This window comes from Scylla paramamosain, chromosome 1 (genome assembly GCF_035594125.1).
Source record: "Scylla paramamosain isolate STU-SP2022 chromosome 1, ASM3559412v1, whole genome shotgun sequence".
In the NCBI taxonomy this organism is placed as follows: domain Eukaryota; kingdom Metazoa; phylum Arthropoda; class Malacostraca; order Decapoda; family Portunidae; genus Scylla; species Scylla paramamosain.
In genome coordinates, this window is record NC_087151.1 from 28555539 (window position 1) to 28575220 (window position 19682).

A 19682-nucleotide genomic window follows, 5' to 3' on the forward strand; every position below is an offset into this window, starting at 1 on the left:
TCTCTCTCTCTCTCTCTCTCTGATAACCCACTCCTACAAAGCTATACCGCAACTCAACCGCTCCGATAGCCAGGCAGAGGTATCGGGTGATTATTATATTAGAATAAGACAAAGCAAAGACCCTAATCTGAGTTGTTAAAGGAAGATTGGATTATATTAAGCTTAACAAAACCACTTACGTTAGGTTAGGTTAAGTTACGATAGATTATGTTAAGTATGGTTAGAATGGGCTGGGTTAAGATAGGTTACGTTACATTAAGTTATGTTACGTTGAGTTAGGTTAGGTTGGTGGGTTAGGTTAAGTTTGGTTAGATTAAATTAGGTGAGGTTAGGTGAGGTCAGTTTGCTTTAAGTTATATTAGAAAAGAACAAAATACTCAAGCCAACAAGAAAAGAAGAGAATGAGGGAGAGAGGGGGGAATGGGAGGGATGAAGCTAAGGAGAAAAGAAACGAGGAGAAAGAGGGAAGAAAACTTGCCTGATAACATTCTTTCACTTTTTTTAAAGATTCTTATACATCACGAACAAGGAAGGAAGGAAAACAAGGAGGGAGGAGTGGACAAGAGGAAGGAGGAAGGGACAAGGAGAGAGGAAGGAGGAAGGAAAAGAGGAAAAGACAAGAAGAGGGGGAGAGAGAGGGAGAAGAAAGGGAAAAAAGAGGAGTGAAAGAACAGAACATAATAAAATAGAACAGAATAGAATAAATACATAAAAGAAAATAAAAGAAAATAAAAGAAAAAAAGAAAATGAGAAAAGAGAAGAGAAGAGAGAAGAGAAGAGAAAAGAGAAGTTAAGAAAAATGGCAGAAAAGAAAAAAACAAGATACAATACAAAGATGAATTAATAAACAATGAAGAAGAAATAGCAGAGAGAGAGAGAGAGAGAGAGAGAGAGAGAGAGAGAGAGAGAGAGAGAGAGAGAGAGAGAGAGAGAGAGAGAGAGAGAGAGAGAGAGAGAGAGAGAGAGAGAAAAAAAACTTTTAATAATCACCTCATACATAAACGATTAATTCTCATCAAGAACAAAAAGAACAAGAACAAGAACATCAAGAAGAACAAGAAGAAGAAAAAGAAAACTTGCTGTCCCCCGCACGCTTGTATTATTACTTGATCATCCACTCACCGCCTCATTTGTCCGGTGGCTCACTCCCTCCTCCTCCTCCTCCTCCTCCTCCTCCTCCTCCTCCTCCTCCTCCTCAGCTATTTTCTCCTTGGCTTTTTTTTGCTAATGGCCAGTTACACGTGTGCTCCACCTCGTCCTCCTCCTCCTCCTCCCCCTCCTAGTGCTTAACTGTTATTTTCTTCGTTTTCAATTGTTTTATGTATGTGTATGTGTGTGTGTGTGTGTGTGTGTGTGTATGTATGATTTTGTAGGGTTTTTTAATATGTATTTTTTTTCAGTTCATGTTCCTTTTGTTGGTAATTGTTCTGTAGTCTTTTTTCTTTTTCTTTTCGTCTTATTCTCTGTCTTCTTTGTTTTTCTTCTTCTTCTTCTTCTTTTCTTTCTTTCTTTTTCTTTTTCTTAGCTGTCTTCGTATTGTCTTTTTTTACCTTCTTTTCTTCTTTCTCCTCCTCCTCCTTCTCCTTCTTTCCTCCTCCTCCTCCTCCTGTTCTCCTCCTCCTCTTCCTCCTCCTGTTCTCCTCCTCCTCCTCTTCATGTGAGACTCATTATATACTTTACATACCTCAGCAAGCTAACACACACACACACACACACACACACACACACACACACACACACACACACGTATGCTCCTCCCTCTCGCTTCTCCTTCATTACGATAAATCTCTGTATCTTCCCTCTCGTCAAAAAAAAATTAATAAAGGATAATAATAATAATAACAAATAAAACAACTCGCCGCGCCTCTCTCTCTCTCTCTCTCTCTCTCTCTCTCTCTCTCTCTCTCTCTCTCTCTCTCTCTCTCTCTCTCTCTCTCTCTCTCTCTCTCTCTCATAAATACACACACACACACACACACACACACACACACACACACACACTCGCAGGTTTTAGACAACAATCCTCCCTTGTAATTTTTTTTTTTTTTTTTTTTTTTTTTTTTTTTAGGAATCTTGCCAGTCAGTTATTGAGTCACACCCTCCAGACAATCGTAAAACATCGCCTGCCAGTTACTTGCCTACTCCTCCTCCTCTTCCTCCTCCTCCTCCTCTTCCTTCTCATCTTACCCCCCTCTTCCTCCACTTCTCCTCCTCATCTTCCCCAACTCCCAATTTAGTCAGCGATGTGTCTGTCATTCAATTAGCCAATCAGTCAGTCAATCAATCAATCACAACGTCAGTTCCCAGTTATCCGTTCAAGTTAGGTACTCAGTCAGTCAGTCAGTCAGTCAGCCATATAGATTTCCAGAGAGTTTGTCAGCCCTCCAGTCATCCATCCATCTGGCAAAACACTACCCAGCCAGTCACAGTCAGCCAGCCAGTCACAGTTCAGCCAGCCATGTAGACACTCAGCTTGTCAACTAGTAAGCCATCCACCCAGTAAGCAAAACTACTACCTAGTCAGACAACCAGGCAGCCAGTTAGCCAGCCAGCCAGCCAGCCAGCCAGCAGACCATCCATCCAGCAGCCAGCCAGTCAATCATCCACCCATTTATCCAACCAGAGCAAGTCAACAAGTCAGCCATCGACCCAGCCAGTCAACCAGTCAACAAACCATCCATCCATCCAGCTAGCCTGCCTCAACCAACACCATCCCAACCCTCCTTAACCTTTCGTTCTCCTCCAGCAAGCAAACCTTCCTGCACCCAGCACCTGTTTGACTTCTCCCTCCCTCACACGAAGACCCGCTGCACCCCGGTCAGGCCGCCAGAGCCATCCCTGGGGTAGCATCACCCACAGATATACACCCTCAGTCCTCCCCCAGCACCCCTCCATCATCCCAGGTCCCCCAGGTCCCCCAGAGTGAAGGCTTTCCCATGTGATTTAAGGACCATTTAAAGAGGCTGGATTAACGACCCTGTGACCGTAATGATAGTGGACAGGAATTAATTGACACGCTAAAAGCCAGCGATGTGGAGAGTCGTGAGGGGGCTTCACCAAGGCCGAGCAATATCCCCGAGCATACAAATTTTAAGGTATGGACAAACAGGAGAGAGGAACGGTAGATGGGACTGGTTTTGTGCGTGTGTATGTACGCTAGAGTCTGGTTGGATGGCTGGCTGAGTTGGAAAGATGAGAGAAGAGGAAAAAAGGGAAAGGGGGAAGGAAGAGGAAAGGAGATTAGTTGCGATGGGGCATAAGGAGAAAGATCATCAATGGAAAAGAGGAGGAAGAGGAAGTACGAGCAGAAAGGTGAAGAATGAAAAGATATAGTAAAATAAAGGGTGTAATAAAGGAGGGTTTTATGGAAAAAGAAGGAATGGGAAAGGGCAAAACAGTAAAAGAGGAAAAATTGTAGGAAAACGTAAGAAGGGATGCAAGGGAACGGCAAGAAATGAAAAGAATGAGGAGAGGAAAAGAGGAGGGTGGACAATAAGACTTAAAAGGGAGAAGTAAGGAATGAAGTGGAGAAAAAAACGGAAAAACAAAAGGGAAAGAAGGAAGGGGACTGTAGAGAAAGAATATAGAAGAGGATAAGGAATGGAATACGAATATACGACGTATAGGAAGAAGAGAGGGCGAGGACAAGGAGAGGGGGACAATGGAGAAGGAATACAAGAGAAAGGGAAGAAATATAGATGAGAAAAGAGAGAAAGAAGAGGATGAGAAAAAAGGGAACAGTGGAAAAAAAATAACATCTGGTAATTTTCATATATTTTCTTCTTTTCTCTTTTTATTTATGACATTTTAACATCCAATTATTTTCTGACATTTTTATCAATTTCTTCATCGATTTATTTATTTACCTATTTATTTTTGAGTTGATGCGAAAACATTTACCAAACGATACTTTTTTTTCTTACAAAGACACATTTAGTTTGTTTCCGAATACTGAGAGAAGACAGTGAAGGGGAAAAAATAAGTTTATCATTATATTGTTTGTTTGTTTGAGTGTCCACCGTGCTTTAGCAAACGTTATAATTTACTTTAATGGACTTGTTGCACTGGAGTCTTAATTTTAGGTTTGATTGAATCACATTTCCTTACCTGGCTTCTTCAATTTTTATTCTCTGATTACTCAGGTATTCCTTGTATTTTTGTGTTTTCATTTACGTGTGTTTTTATATTCATTTGTTTACCTTCAACAGGAGGAGAAAGACCAAGATAGTAAGCTAAGATATGGACACACACACACACACACACACACACACACACACACACACACACACATTGATAAGCAGATAAACTAAAGAAGGAAACACAGTGCTAATAAAAAAAAAAAAAAACACACAGAAGTAAGAATTGACAGCCATGCAGGGTCTACTTGCATGCAGGGTCTACTTGAACCTGATATGTCTAACCTAACCTAACCTGGCCGAGGCATAATCTTTTTTAAGGTAACTGAGCCTAACTTAACCAAACATTGCATAACGAAACATTACTTCATGTCACATCACCTAAACTAAGGCAACCTAATCTAACCTAACTAAACTTGACTTAACCGAACTTACAAAAACTAAACCTAACGTAACCTACAATAACCTAATCAAACCTAACCTAACCTACAATAACCTAATCAAACCTAACCTAACCTAACCTAACCTAACCTAACCTACAATAACCTAATCAAACCTAACCTAACCTAATCAACCCTAAGGTGACCTAATTCTAACCTAACCAAACCTAACCTAACCTGACACACCTGAATACAATAAAATGAAGTACGTAAATGAGTCTTAATCGAACAGCAGAACACAACACCGCTTCGATAAACTAAAAAAAGAGACTTCTGATGAGGCACACGAGAAGCTGAAAATTATTGTAATCTCTCTCTCTCTCTCTCTCTCTCTCTCTCTCTCTCTCTCTCTCTCTCTCTCTCTCTCTCTCTCTCTCTCTCTCTCTCCAAGAAGTAGTGTAATATTATTAACCTTTTTTTTCCTTCTTATTTTTTTATAACTTACGCAAAAACAAGTTAATTTGAAGACAATATCCAACAATTATCTTAAAAACATAAAACAAGGTAAAAAATAGCACAAGTAATAAAAAGAACCAAAACATTGCTGTTATCAAGTTTGCTCAGCGTTTTGTATCTTTTTCTCCTCCTTAACTTTCACAAGAAGTTAAAATCTCTCTCATTACACATTTAACAACACACTGAGAACACTAACATCATTCTCTCTCTCTCTCTCTCTCTCTCTCTCTCTCTCTCTCTCTCTCTCTCTCTCTCTCTCTCTCACACACACAGAGACACACACAAACACAAACAAACGCGGATAAAACAAAGCTACAATTAACAGGACAATTAAGACAAGACGGGAAGGACACAAACAACACTGCCTTTAACCCTTTCCCCCCACACGAGGCCTTTACAGGGAAGGGGGCGCACCACAACCACCACAAACATCAATGCCTCCTCACTAATGAGTGTAAACAAGTCCAACCAGAGTCTAACAAGCTACAAATTCAGCGCATGATTGATAAAGGGCATAAATAGTAGTAGTAGTAGTAGTAGTAGTAGTAGTAGTAGTAGTAGTAGTAGTAGTAGTAGTAGTAGTAGTAGTAGTAGTAGTAGCAGCAGTAGCAGTAGTAGTAGTAGTAGTAGTAGTAGTAGTAGTAGTAGTAGTAGTAGTAGTAGTAGTAGTAGTAGTAGTAGTAAAAATCAGGAGCAGGAGGAGGAGAAGAAGGAACAGCACAAAGGAAGAACGAACAACAACATACCTGTTCGTTAATTCCTTAAGAGGCTACTTGTTGTAAATTTCACAAAGTAATCTGGAGTGAGAGAAGTGGGAGGGCAAGAAATATGCAGGACTGTAAAGGAGGAGGAAGAGGCAAGCCGGGGCTGGTGGCGCAGCTCTGTAATCCGGCGACACGGAGGCTTGGGCCAGCGGACGGCTTGAGGCGAGGGTGACTGCTGCGGGACTCCCCATGTTGACTGGGCGTCCGCATTGAGCTCAGCATCAATATGGCAGCTCCTGGGGAGTTAGGGGCGTCCAGGTTGCCTAAGGAGGTGTGAATCGGGCCAGGGGGAAACCCAGCAGCCAAAAGCACCCGTGTGGAGCAGCAGTGGGATCGCGCCCTTGAGTGGACGGTCCGTGGCAGCCTTGCCGACACAGGCGGACCTGGTTCTTTTTATTTTTTTTTATGGTCGCCGTGGTACACCTGTGCCAGTTCCCAAACGCCAAAGCCAAAGTCCTCCGTTAGAAGGCATCGTCTTGTCGCTGATTCATTACGGAAATCCGGACGTAAAAACCTAATGAGAGAGAGAAGGATCTACATAGAAAATGCTGCGTCAGAAATATTCAAAGGTCAGTCAGCCACATAAAAAATGTATAGTCGCCTATATAGTGTTGACGACAGAGGCATTCAAGGCTGAGTGTAGCGATGTATTTCAGTATACATATATATGTGTGCATTCTTTGAACTGCATTTTATCATAATGAATGTAACACAGTATAAAATATTATAATAGAGACACACACCTGAAAACATGGCGCCGTGAGTGAGGTCAGCATCAACACTCCGCGAAAGTAATAAATTCATCTCGTAGAAAATTTCGTGCATGTTTCATCTGACCAAAAAGGAACACGAGAAGAACAAAAATATAAACCTGTTGGCTCTTACACTGTGTCACTAAAACATCCTAAAAAATACACTACAAATTTCTTCCTAGCTTCTTTTATTCATTTTTCCTTTCACCCTTTTTTTTCGTATTCTCAGTGCCTCATCAAAACCCTCTTCGCTTTTCCTCTTATTTTAAACTTCCGTATCCTCTCTGCCTCATCAAAATCATCTCAAATTTCCATACTTTTATCTCTCATATTCTCTCCTAGCTTCACCAACAACCCCTCACATTTCCATCTTCTCTTTATCTTCCTTCCGTATCCTCTCTTTCCCTCCATGTATGACCCCAAATCTCACCCCTAATGCAGAAGGAGAAGGCGCGGGGACACAGTCAGTAAGGCAGCAAGGGCGTGCATGCAAGACCCACGCACGCCTCACACACACGAGCCCTGCATGCACTAGGCGGCGATGAGAGAGAGAGAGAGAGAGAGAGAGAGAGAGAGAGAGAGAGAGAGAGAGAGAGAGAGAGAGAGAGAGAGAGAGAGAGAGAGAGAGAGAGAGAGAGAGAGAGAGAGAGAGAGAGAGAGAGAGAGAGAGTTGCCGGGCGAGGTTTCGTGCCGATATGTGTCTGGCAGTGTGCTAACGTAAAGTGTGTACGAAGATGGAGGAGGAAGGAGGAGGAGGAGGAGGAGGAGGAGGAGGAGGAGGAGGAGGAGGAGGAGGAGGAGGAGGAGGAGAACAAAGGAGACGGGCCGCTGAACTCCCAAGTAAGAGAACACGAGGCTGCTGTGGAGGAAGAAAGGAAGGAAAGAAGGAAGGAAGGATATTTGTGTGATCAACTTATTTATGAGGAAGGAAGGAAAAGAGATGAAATACAACAAATAACAAACGTAACCTTACCTACCCTATTCAAAACACACCTTAACTAACCTAACCTAATCAAACCACACTTAAACTAACCTAACCTTACCTAACTTAAACCAAAACTAGTCGAACATAAAAGAAAAATACTTAGTTTTGGGGGGAATCTTTAGTGTCGAATGGACTTAATGGCAAGAAAAATAACAGGTTAGAAAAAAAGAAATAATTAAACGTCATTACTAAACCCGATTCATACATTTATACAGGGAGTGCCACGTGTAAACTTATTAGATTCTTGCAACTTCCCTTCTTTTTCTTATGGTTCTTTTCTGATGTTCCTATGTTCTTATGTTCTTCCTTCCCCTTCGATACCTGAAAGCGTCGCCATGCAATTAACAGACGCACCAGGAAGTAAAACAAAAAAGAGGACCTGTGACACCTTACCATGTCTAACAAACTCCCACAGATTTCACTCTCTTACCAACACAAACCTCGCTGAACAATTTCCAGAGTCAGTCCACGAACAGACATTGCAATTTTAAACATTGTCGCCCTAAACTTGCCTTCTCTTATTCCTTTCAACACGAGCACATTAAATTAACATGAAATTCCTTACACACTCGCCTAAATTCACAGGAGGAGGAGGAGTTGGAGGAGGAAGAGGTAGTGGTGGTGGGTGTGATAATGTACTAACTCGCTATCACCGCGCGCACGCACACACACGCACACACACACACACACACACACACACACACACACACACACACACACACACACACACACACACAAAGTCTCACTGTAATTCTTCCAGTTCTGCGCAAAACACTGTAAGACGAATACTTGAGACTTGTGGGGATGTGGGGAAGAACAATTTCAGGAGCTTTCTTCTTAATATATGTAAGTACAGAGACTTTAGCTTGTTCTTTACATTCTCGTATGGGATGAGTTTGCTTTCCATCCCACCAGCTCGTTCCCTCATCATATCAGGGCACTGGGTACTTGGGGGTTTACGGTACACCGATCAATATTGACGTTATGTCTTGTCACTGCTGCTAACTGGTGCTTTCACCCGCTGACTGGTCTACATATTCCTCTCTTGCTCTGAAACGTGCAGCAAAGTGAAATTATTCTTATCAAAACCATTATTCGTTTGCAAGATACCATGTTATTTTTTTATTTGGTTTATCCGGTGCCTTGTTATAAGTAAGGGGTTTGGTGTAGATATGTTAGTTTGGCACGCGATTCAATACAAGAAAAGAATACATAGACCAGTCAGTGTGTGAGGGCAGCAGTCATCAGGTTTCAAGACACTTCACTGTGCAGTTTTAGAGATGATTTCCAACTCTCTCTCTCTCTCTCTCTCTCTCTCTCTCTCTCTCTCTCTCTCTCTCTCTCTCTCTCTCTCTCTCTCTCTGGGCCTGACACCTCAAATAAACTTTTTTCTTCACTTTTTGTTGCTCTTGATCAAAACTTCTCTCACATAAAAGAAAGAAAAAGAACCGATATTACACGAACTTAAAAGAAGAAAAAAACAAGTCGATATTTCACAAGTCTATGGCATTGTTACCAAGTTCGCGAGTCCCCGGGGTGGCAAGATTACTATGACACAGTTGACGACACCGATCACAGGCATGAATAGAGAATGTAACTGTAAAGAAAAACAACAGGGAATACTAGTACATACAGCACACACACACAAGCACACACACACACACACACACACACACACACAAGGTCTCCCCGGCCCTTTCCTAGCAGAGCCTCGTACAGTACCTGCACATCAACGCCCTGTAACCAGTCGCCGCTCAGTGTCGGCATTCTAAAGACATACCGGGGACGTGTTTGGCTTCAGATCCTGTTCGGTACCGTTTGTAGGATTGGATCGTATCAGTGAGTGCTTTTTTTATTTATTTATTTATTTTTTTAAACAATCTAACACAGTAATAAAGTGATAAAAGTAAAGGATTAACAAGGAAAGTATGAAAGAAAAAAATGGACTATATCATGTTACTTTGTTTTCCTCTTTATACTTTACGTCAATAACATTAAAAGTAAAGAAGGAAAATATCGAGACTAAAACAGGGAAAACAAAGCCGGAAATAAAAACAAACAGAAAAATCGAGTTCAGCAAGATATACGTAAAAATAAAAATACTGTTAATTAAATACATTCTCTCTCTCTCTCTCTCTCTCTCTCTCTCTCTCTCTCTCTCTCTCTCTCTCTCTCTCTCTCTCTCTCTCTCTCTCTCTCTCTCTCTCCCAACAATCAAGGCAGGAACATTTAATTTTGTTTTACTCTTCACTTCACCTTTCATTACATTACTACGAATCTTCTTGCTGCTTATCACGACCCTCTCTTCCACACCTGCCGCCGCCCACGCCTCACACCACCTGAAGAGGCTTGTGGAAATTGTGGAGGAGGAGGAGGAATAGGAGGCAGTGAGAAAGAATTAAGTGGATTTAAAGAAGACAAAATAAGGAGTAAAGAAGATAAGGAGATAGCCAAGAGGAAAGAAAGAAAGGAAAGAGAGTAAACATGAAAGAAAACGGGCAAAAAAAATGAAAGCCAAGTGGGATAAGAGGAACAGTATTATGAGGAATCAAGAGAGAGAGAGAGAGAGAGAGAGAGAGAGAGAGAGAGAGAGAGAGAGAGAGAGAGAGAGAGAGAGAGAGAGAGAGAGAGAGAGAGAGAGAGAAGTGAAACCGAGGCAAGTTTAAGAGGAAATTAGAAGAAGCTTAAAAGAAATCATGAAAAATAATAATAATGAACAATCAAGAACGTGAAAGTATATCAAGCATAAAAAAAAATATATATATATGCAAAAAAAAAAAACATGGAGGCATTAAGATACATTAAGATGGGACCAAGAGGAATTGAGTAGTGCCTAAGAAAAATCAAGAGGAAATCAAGAGCGGAAAAAAATAAATAAAAAGTAACAGAATAAGGTGGAAAAAAAGGGGGATTTAGGAGGAGCCAAGAAAGTGCAACAGTCTAAAGAGAAAATCAAGAGAGAGCAAGAGGGGCCTAAGATGGACCAAGAGGAAAAAAAATTATAAACAGCAAGAATAAAGACAGACACGTGTAACCAAAAGGAATCAGTACAAAAAAAAAAAAAAGAAACATAAGTGGAAATTAAGAACACGAAAAAGTGAATACCAATACAAAACAAATTAGGGAGGAAATCAAGGAGAGAGAGAGAGAGAGAGAGAGAGAGAGAGAGAGAGAGAGAGAGAGAGAGAGAGAGAGAGAGAGAGAGAGAGAGAGAGAGAGAGAGAGAGAGAGAGAGAGAGAGAGAGAGAGAGAGAGAGAGAGAGAGAAACACAAAGGAAACCACGATGAATCAACAAACACAAATAAAATCCATGAGGAAGTCAAGAGAAAATCAAAAGGAATCAAGAACAACGTAACATAATGAAGAGAAAATCGTGAAAACATTTAAATAAGAAGAATCAAGACAGACCAAAAAGAATCGAAACGAACTTAAAAGAACTCAAGAGAAAACTAAGAAAATGAGAGGAACCAAGAGGAACCAAGAGGAACCAAGAGGAACGAAGAGGCCAAAAGAAGCCGCTCATACCAATGCCAATTAACAGAGAGACCTTGATTACCCAGAATGCCAAGTTGAGTTTTATGCCCAGGATGAATAGAGGACCTGATCCCCCCTTCCTCCTCCTCCTCCTCCCCCTCCTCCTCCTCCTCCTCCTCCTTCGCAAAACCCACCAGGTCTCCGCTTTGCTCTAATTAATTAAGGAGGGATACATTCCTTTCGCATGGCTGGGGCTCTCTCTGTGTGTGTGTGTGTGTGTGTGTGTGTGTGTGTGTGTGTGTGTGTGTGTGTGTGTGTGTGTGTGTGTGTGTGTGTGTGTGTGTGTGAGAGAGAGAGAGAGAGAGAGAGAGAGAGAGAGAGAGAGAGAGAGAGAGAGAGAGAGAGAGAGAGAGAGAGAGAGAGAGAGAGAGAGAGAGAGAGAGAGAGAGAGAGAGAGAGAGAGATACAAACAGACACGGACACACAAACATACAGACATGCAGAATTTGTGAACATAACACCAAGATTCTGAAGATTTAACATAATCCACCACCACCACCACCACCACCACCACCACCACCTGCTCCTCCTCCACCCCCTCCCTCCACCACAAACACATCCCACGGGCCTATTAAGGTAGCCAACTAATTCATTATGATTTAACACCTGATTATGTGTGCAAGCCTTTCATTACCGCCATATTACCTGCATCACCAACTCCCCCCTTTCCCCACTCCTCTCCCCTTCCTTCTCCCCACCTCGCCTACACTCACCTCCAATCAGTGTTAGGTGTCCAGTCTCTCAGTCTCTCTCTCTCTGCGTCTCACTACTCTCTGCTCTGTACTCAAGTGTGTCTTGTAAGGAAACTGGCGTGGGTGGTGAGTTGGAGGAGAGGGAGTAACAGAGCAAGGGAGGGGAAAAGAGAGGTGAGATTGTGATGTGGTGTTGATGTACTGTGATGTGGAGAGATAGTGTGGTGCAGTGAAGTGGTGGAGTGGTACATGCACGTTACTCACACACACACACACACACACACGGTGCATTTTAAATTCATTATCATTATTTAATTTTTACATATCCATTTATATCCTTTCCTACTTCCTCCTTCCTCTCCTCCTCCTCCTTCTCCTCTTCCTCCTCCTCCTCTTCCTCCTCCTCCTCACCTTTTCCTACCAATCATCTACCTCCATGAAAATTACCTTCCGTCACAGTATTCCTCCCTCCCTCCCTCCCTCTCTCTCTCTCCATTCCTCCCTCTGTTTTCCCTCGTGCCAATTCTTTCCTCCACTCCCCTCCGGCTTGTTTCCTCCCCTCTCCCCCCTAAAGAAGCTGCACGCGACAAGCAGGGGAGCCGCGGGTCAGGGGTCAAGGGTCGTCAGCTGTTAACGTGGGGTGAACCTCCTCCTGCAACGCTCAACAACATCGCAATTTCCTCTCCGTTATGATAATGCCACACCGCGATGCCTTCTCTCTCTCTCTCTCTCTCTCTCTCTCTCTCTCTGGAATTCTTTGCAAGACGCCAAATTTTAACATCACAAAGTTGAGTCATAAGTCATGATGCTAAAATAATTGGAGATCAATTTGTATATATTCTCTCTCTCTCTCTCTCTCTCTCTCTCTCTCTCTCTCTCTCTCTCTCTCTCTCTCTCTCTCTCTCTCTCTCTCTCTCTCTCTCTCTCTCTCTCTCTCTCTCTCTCTCACTTCCGTCATCCCCCCTTCAATCATACGGCATTATCATTCACATTTCCTCCTCCTCCTCCTCCTCCGCCGACGCAGAAAAAGAAAAAGAAGTCAGAAAGAAGACAAAAAGATGAGATCAAGCGGCGTCCCAGTGCGTCATTTTCCTGCTGCGTAATGTATAGCGTACGCGGCGGCGGCGTGTGTGACCTGCGACCCGTGACCCCCGGCAGGCGCAGGTCACGTGTGGAGATCATTGCCAGCTTCCGGCGAGGGGAGGCTGCGAGGAGGAGGAGGAGGAGGAGGATTATGAAGCGGACTTGAGTTGAGAGAGGGTGACGGTGGAGTGCAAGTAGGTGAAGCTGTGAGGGTAAGGTTTAAAGGGTAACATAGTGGGCATGGGTGACGTAGATATGGGTGATGGGGGCTTGAGTAAAGTGAAATAGAGGCTTGAATGTATGTAGAAATGTATGGGATATGGGACAGTGGTGGGACGGATGGGAAAGGAGAGGTGAATGATGTAAGAACATGACAAAAAAAAAAAAGGGAAGCTAAAGGAAGTCAGTAATTAGACCGACACTTAGTATTTCCTATATAAAACATTAGTAGGTGCCTATATCGACCTATCAGTGAACCAGAATTGTCAACCCTTCATTTCTTTTACTAATAAACTCGAACTCTTAACCTGCTTTTGTATTTGCTCCTTATAACATGAACTCTTTGAACAGGGAGGTTTCAAGACACTTCTCATGATTTTGGATAATCCTATTGAATATATTCCTTACTGGCTGGCACCTTCATTGCACCTTTATCACACCTTCTTTGTTGCACATAGCCAGAGCCCCTCTTACATATAGAATCCCTACCCGTATATTTACCTAACCATCTTTTAATCCTTTAACTGCTAGACAATTCAATCCACAATCACCTGTAACCTTTAGACACTGATTTTTGCACTACAGTCTCTTAAATAATTCTTAGCTTAGAAAGGATAAAGTAAACTCCTATTCTCCCTTTTTTTCCTGTCCATGCAAACCACTTTTAACGGTAATGAAGTGCTAAGCATGAATGGGGTGGGGTAGATGGGGAATATTTGCAATTTGGTGCTGAAAGAGGTGAGTCAGGGAGAAATAGTGCCAGGAATTTGATGAAAGGAATGGGCAATGTATAGAATATGGTGACGGAAGGGATAAGGAAAGAAGGGTGAAGAGGAATTAAACAGAAGTATGAAAAGGATGAAATCGATGGGAAATATGGAGATGGTGAGAGCATGTTGAGAGAGAGAGAGAGAGAGAGAGAGAGAGAGAGAGAGAGAGAGAGAGAGAGAGAGAGAGAGAGAGAGAGAGAGAGAGAGAGAGAGAGAGAGAGAGAGAGATGAATTGCTTACTTTCTACTTTTTAATGAGACAAATTACTGCAACATAGCTGATGCTTAAACTGAAAACATGTTGTGTATGCCGTGTGTGTGTGTGTGTGTGTGTGTGTGTGTGTGTGTGTGTGTGTGTGTGTGTGTGTGTGTGTGTGTGTGTGTGTGTGTGTGTGTGTGAGCGAGCTGCTCCAATAATAACTGAAAAAAAACACCCTCCTTCTCACACACACACACACACACACACACACACACACACACACACACACACACACACACACACACACCTGCAATCAGTGTGTTCACCTCTGATACCTGCGATGTATTACACACAGTGAGCCACATGATTACAACTCCACTCCACTGAGAAGGACGCAACTCTTGCCTCTGTGAATCTTGGTGAGAAAAAATTAAACATACACTGAGAGAAGGTACCGGAGAGAGAGAGAGAGAGAGAGAGAGAGAGAGAGAGAGAGAGAGAGAGAGAGAGAGAGAGAGAGAGAGAGAGAGAGAGAGAGAGAGTAACGGGTACAAGCATGATAAAGTTCGCTTACAAAATGAGACAGTAAGGAACTGATTCATAAACAGAGCGGTAAATGACTGGAGCAGACTCAGTAACGGCGTTGTCAGTGCAGAGTCAATAGGGAGTCTTAGAAGATTAGAGAGGTTGATGGGTAAGAATGACAAGTGGGTGTATGTATGCACGCCTTAACACAGGGACAGCCACGTGTAGGCCTAATGAGTTTTTTTTTTTTTTAACGGGAGAGGAGAAAGGAAGAGGGAAGAAAAAAACAGTGAAGTGAGAAAGGCACAGGACAGATGAGAGAGAAAATAGAGAAAGTGATAAGGAAGAGAAAGAGGTAAAGAGGACCCTACATTTCTCGCCTCAGCATAACCATTAATAGACAAATAAATAGAGCAAAAAAAAAAAAAAATAAATAAATAAAATAGAATAAATAAATAAATAAATAAACTAAAAATTTAATACCAACCAAATAATAACAAAAATTTATCATTACGGTTAGAATTCATTGCCATTATTCCCGCCACCTCCTTCTAGACACACACACACACACACACACACACACACACACACACACACACACACACACACACACACACACACACAAGGGAGAAGAGGATGAGGAAGAGTAACAGTGCGAGGGAGAGCAAGAAGGAGAAGTGGGAAAGGGTAGGACAGGAGAGGAGGGGAGAGGAGGGGAGAGGAGGCTAAGGGAGGGGAAGAGAACAGCATTTCTTTGTAATTGGATAATTGGTGTCCCGTTAAGGTAAGAGGGTCCCTCAGGTATCCGAATCCAGTGGTTGTCAACTCTCTCTCTCTCTCTCTCTCTCTCTCTCTCTCTCTCTCTCTCTCTCTCTCTCTCTCTCTCTCTCTCTCTCTCTCTCTCTCTCTCTCTTTCTTTCTCTCTCTCTCTCCATCCTTTACGCCAGCTACAGCAAATGCACGTTCCCTCCTCTTTCTCCTCTTCCTCTTCCTCTTCCTCCTCCTCCTCCTCCCATTATACTAACCACAGCACGCACGTATCCTCACTAACACAGTCTCTCTCATCTTTCACATTGACCACAACACACACACACACACACACACACACACACACACACACACAGTTTCTTTCTCCCTCCAGCAATACTTCACATAAATGACAGTACAACACATCACTATTGCCATTCTATATATATATATATATATATATATATATATATATATATATATATATATATATATATATATATATATATATATATATATATATATATATATATATATATATATATATATATATATATAAACCTGACAGGAATTTTGTTATGGAACATTACTCCCGTGTGACCATAGAAAAAAAAAGAGAAAAAGAAAACAGACAAATAAAGAGATAACTAACTGAATAAATAAAAGGCAAGAATCACAAAGATGGTGATTAAGAAAATGCAGGCAAAGAAAATGTAGGTAAATATTAAATAAGTAAAATGGCTTTAAAAATACAGTTATTATATGAAGGATATTGAGACTTTTTGCCTATCTAAACTCACCCGAGCCCTCCGTCTGTTGCGGCTGCTGCTTCTGTCCATCAACCCTCACCTGCAAAGGTAAACAAGTAAATAAATAAATAAACAAATAAATAAATAAAAAAAATAGATATGCATAAAAAGGTACAGTACATAAGAGAACATGCAAGACGTACACACATACAAAAACTCCTGCAACACCTATCTATCTATCTACACTATAGGTAAAAAAAACAAAAGTATCGGTGCATAGAGGCGTCCGATGAATACCGTAAAAAATCAGTCAGCTGCTGGTTTTACTGTTTCCGCTTCCTTCGTTCTTTACAATCATAACGTTTCCCACATATAGTAAACCGGTAGTCTTTTTTCCCCATAATACATACATACATACAAACAATACCCACACCTCTACAACACTTACATACACATTCATACATAATACATGGGAGAAGCCGGGCGTTACTTCACAAAACATACAGCGATCCTCTACTCTCTTCTCTTCTCTTCTCTTCTCTTCTTCTCCTCCTCCTCCTCCTCCTCCTCGTCCTTCACCACCAGCAGCGCCTTTTTCGTTATAGTTAGTAAATAATCGAATATTACTTAAGCAACAAGGAACACACAAACATACACGGACCAAAGATAAATAACTAAAATAAATAAATAAATAAATAAACTCTAAGGAACACAAACACACACGCACCTTAAAAAAAAAAAAATAAATAAATAAGAGAAAAATAGGAAACAAAAATGGCTGACTATATTTTTTCCCCTTGACAATGGCGGCAGCAGCGAGGCGCGGAGCGGGGCGGGGCGGCGCGGTTAGCGGATGCCGTGCCAGCCCTAGTGTCAACAAAGGCGGACCAATGGCGGGGCCGGAAAGAGGCGGGGCGGGGCGGGAACCTGGCCAAGTATAGCACCGGAAGCGTGACACACCTGGGGAAAAATGGCGGACGGTGTGGCGATGGCGGTGAGAGAGAGAGAGAGAGAGAGAGAGAGAGAGAGAGAGAGAGAGAGGATTAGGCACAACGAAAAGACGAGACGATAACAGGCGCTAAAATCTCTCTCTCTCTCTCTCTCTCTCTCTCTCTCTCTCTCTCTCTCTCTCTCTCTCTCTCTCTCTCTCTCTCTCTCTCTCTCTCTCTCTCTCTCTCTCTCTTCCTGTTTGTGTGCTGGTGGTGGTGGTGATGGTGGTGGTGGTGACGGGGGCTATCAAGCTGTCCCATCTCCCTCATTTACTGGGCAGCCTCCTCCTCCTCCTCCTCTTCCTCGTCCTCCTCCCTGCCACAAACCCATCGGCCTGCGGTCCAGTGTGGGAAACCGCGTGAAACTGGGTCGCTTACAGCCTGTCGCGATTACGTGTTAGTTTGTCTGTCTCCTAATGGTCACTCCTCTTCCCACCCTCCTCTCTCTCTCTCTCTCTCTCTCTCTCTCTCTGGTGTACATTACTTCCTCTCGTTTGTCGCTTTTATCCCATCCATAACAATTTAATATTACCAAAATTCACGAAGAACAATACTGTGAAATGAAATAATCAGAATAAAAAATATCACCACGTTTATTGGAAAGATTTTACAGTAATTTCACTTATATATCCATCCATCCCATTGCCTTCATATTATTCAGCACATGGTTAAGTCGAAAAGTTAACAAATCACAATACTATCACCACCAATAATAAAATAAAAATATATACAAACAAACAGCTACTAAACACTTACACACCTACAGACATACATACACTTGTAAATAACGCCACCTCACAAAGCCACATGAATGGGAACAGCCACATTAACAACTTCTCATCAATATGCAGAACCAGAGACACACTGCACGTAAACAAACTTGGTATTATTGACAAGGTGGTGAGCGCAGCGGTGGCAGATGTGTCAGCATGATAGTGGAAGAGGAGGAGGAGGAGATGGAGGTGGAGGTGGTGGTGGTGGTGGTGGTGGATGAGGAAAATAAATCTTTAAACAGAACAGATTATGAATAAGTTAAGCGAGTAAGGATCTATGAGGAGGAGGAGGAGGAGGAGGAGGAGGAGGAGGAGGAGGAGGAGGAGGAAATGCTGGTGGAAATGGAAGAGGAGATGGGAGGAAGGGGTGTTAATATTAGTAGTGGAGAGCAATGTGGCCAGCAACAGTGGTCGTGGTAGTTGATGGGCGGTGGAGAAAGATGTCGCGGCGGGTGCATGAGTGTTGCAGGGGGTGTAGTGGCGGTAATGGTGCAGGCGTGGCTCCCCAGCACTAATGATTAGGTCAGATAGCGGTGTGCAGGTGGGAGGTGCCTAGGTGTACTGACTGGCATAATGTACAGGTTAACTGGAAGAACTTAAGCTTGGCCGCACGGTTCTTGCTTGCGTCTTGCTGTCACATCCGGGCCGTCACAATGTACGTACTTATATATCCTCATGGTCAGTGATGGGAATAGTACAAGAATAGGAAAAAAAGAAAATAAATAAATAAATAAAGATAACGGGCTCAAGATAAAAAAAAAAACAAGAGATAATTGGGTGTGAAATATCGTGGTAGATGAATGGAGCAGACTAAGCATGCGGGTTCTTAGTGCCGAGTCATTACGGAACTTTAAAAGAAAATCAGATTAATTTATGAAGATGATACTGGAAATAGGTTAATTATGTTTTTGTACGAGGACTGCCACGTGTATTCCTGACGGCTTCTTGCAGCTTTCCTTATTCTCTGACGTTCATACCTCCACTCTTCACCCACAACCACAGCAATTAATCCATCCAATACTGAGGATTATTTTTAAACCTACTGAAACAATCTCCCTATGCATGTAACTGTGATAAGAGAAGATTGTAAACCCATTAATAGGAAGAAATATCACCAGGAACTTGATCCCCACTAATGGAATCTAGAATGTGATGACGCTGGTGCAATGGTAGTGAATGGGTTAAGAGTAAACAGTGTGGGTAAACAATGCGTCTCGCTTTTTTTAATCTATTCCTAACATTATATTTCCACCACAAGTTATTCTCATCTTCTTGCTTCCTATAACCAGGACACTCATGGCGAGAACACACAAAACTTATACAAACAAGACATGATGACACACACACACACACACACACACACACCATTCTTCCCTCCTACAGCACTAACTCTTCAACACCCTCACACTCTCTCTCCCTCAGCAAATCATTGTGGCTGTTGAGGGGGCGCGTCCCTCCTTCCCTCTCTACCTCACCTTACCCTCACAGTGAACGGAGGGACGAGACAAGGCAGGGTAGGGCAGGGCAAGGTAGGGCAGGGCAGAGTGGTAGTGGTGGTGGTGTTGACATTATACGTTTCTGATGAGTTGCAGAAAAGTGATGGGATTTGTGGAGGGAGGGAAGGGGGAGGGAGGGAGGAAGGGAGGGAGGAAGGGAGGGAGGGAAGGAGGAAGGGAGGGAGGGAAGGAAGAGTCTGTGCCGGTCTGATTGTCCAAACAGGATATTATGTGTGTGTGTGTGTGTGTGTGTGTGTGTGTGTGTGTGTGTGTGTGTGTGTGTGTGTGTGTGTGTGTGTGTGTGTGTGTGTCTGTGTGTGTGTGACGTTAATTTCCTGCCTCTTTATGTACGTACTTTCTTTTTTATTCTCTC

At 42.6% G+C, this 19682-nt stretch overlaps 1 long non-coding RNA gene across 1 annotated transcript in view; it reads right to left on the bottom strand.

Annotated features, from left to right (window-relative positions):
- Positions 1-4098: 4098 nt before the first annotated feature.
- LOC135100433 (uncharacterized) overlaps positions 4099-19682 on the bottom strand; it is a 39630-nt gene continuing 24046 nt past the window's right edge. Inside the window, exons 3-5 of the long non-coding RNA XR_010268713.1 lie at positions 16103-16151; positions 4673-6310; positions 4099-4592 (exon numbers count right to left, since the gene is read on the bottom strand). This is a non-coding gene — a long non-coding RNA (uncharacterized LOC135100433). The remainder of the gene's footprint in view (positions 4593-4672; positions 6311-16102; positions 16152-19682) is intronic.